A 941-nucleotide genomic window follows, 5' to 3' on the forward strand; every position below is an offset into this window, starting at 1 on the left:
CCCTTGATTGTTCCCGCCATGATAATTACCATGGTTATGATATTGTTGGCGAGGGACATAATTGCTTTGACTTCCTTGAAAATTCGGGTTAGATTGAGTGGCCAGATTTCCATATCGAAAATTCGGGTGATTTCTTAACCCGGGGTGGTAGGTGTTGGAATTCATGTTGTAATTCCTACCACCTCCCCCTTGAAGTGCATTCACCTCTTCCACCGGTGCTTGACCTACCGTACACACCTCCGTTGCATGACCCAACTCGTTACAATTTGTACACACATCAATTACTTGATTAGTGGTTTGTACATTTCCTTCTTCCACGGCTTGCACCTGCGGTCTACCAATCGCCGGTCTTGCTCTTCTTCCGGTTTGGGCCTTTCTCTTTGAGGTAACCGCCATTTGTTCCAAATATGCCCAATCGTTTTGTTCATAATTGGTACCAAATGTACTATTAGTGATCGACCGCAAATCTCGTTCATCCTCCATACTCAAACCTTCATGAAACGCATTCAACAACTCCCATAAAGCAATATCATGATGAGGGCAATTCTTGATCATCATATTGAACCTCTCAAATGCTTCATGGAATATTTCCCCCGATTGTTGTTAGAAGGTTCTCAAACTTCTTCTCGCATCATTGGTCTTTTGAGCCGTGTAAAATTCTTCTAAAAATCTTTGTTGCATTTCGGCCCAAGTATAAACAGATGCGGAAGGCAAAGTATAAAACCATCTCTTTGCCTTGTCTTCCAATGAGAACTGAAATAGAACCAACTTAACATCATCCGATGTAAAACCTTGACCCCCAATTGTGTTGCAAATGGAATCATATGCCTCCAAGTGAAAGTAAGGTTCCTCCGTTGCTAGAACTTTATACTTCGGAAGACTTTGAAGGGAATTGGTTCTTACTTCAAATGTCCTCCCTTGATTATTGAGAGGGATAACCA

General features: G+C 42.0%; 1 pseudogene; it reads left to right on the forward strand.

The window, feature by feature from the left end:
- Positions 1-526: 526 nt before the first annotated feature.
- LOC143608827 (small nucleolar RNA R71) lies at positions 527-621 on the forward strand (annotated as a pseudogene).
- The last annotated feature ends 320 nt before the right edge of the window (positions 622-941 follow it).

The sequence above is a fragment of the Bidens hawaiensis genome, unplaced genomic scaffold (genome assembly GCF_021521415.1).
Source record: "Bidens hawaiensis isolate Kalapana, Puna unplaced genomic scaffold, B.hawaiensis_p1.1 tig00419434_1, whole genome shotgun sequence".
Classification (NCBI taxonomy): Eukaryota; Viridiplantae; Streptophyta; class Magnoliopsida; order Asterales; family Asteraceae; genus Bidens; species Bidens hawaiensis.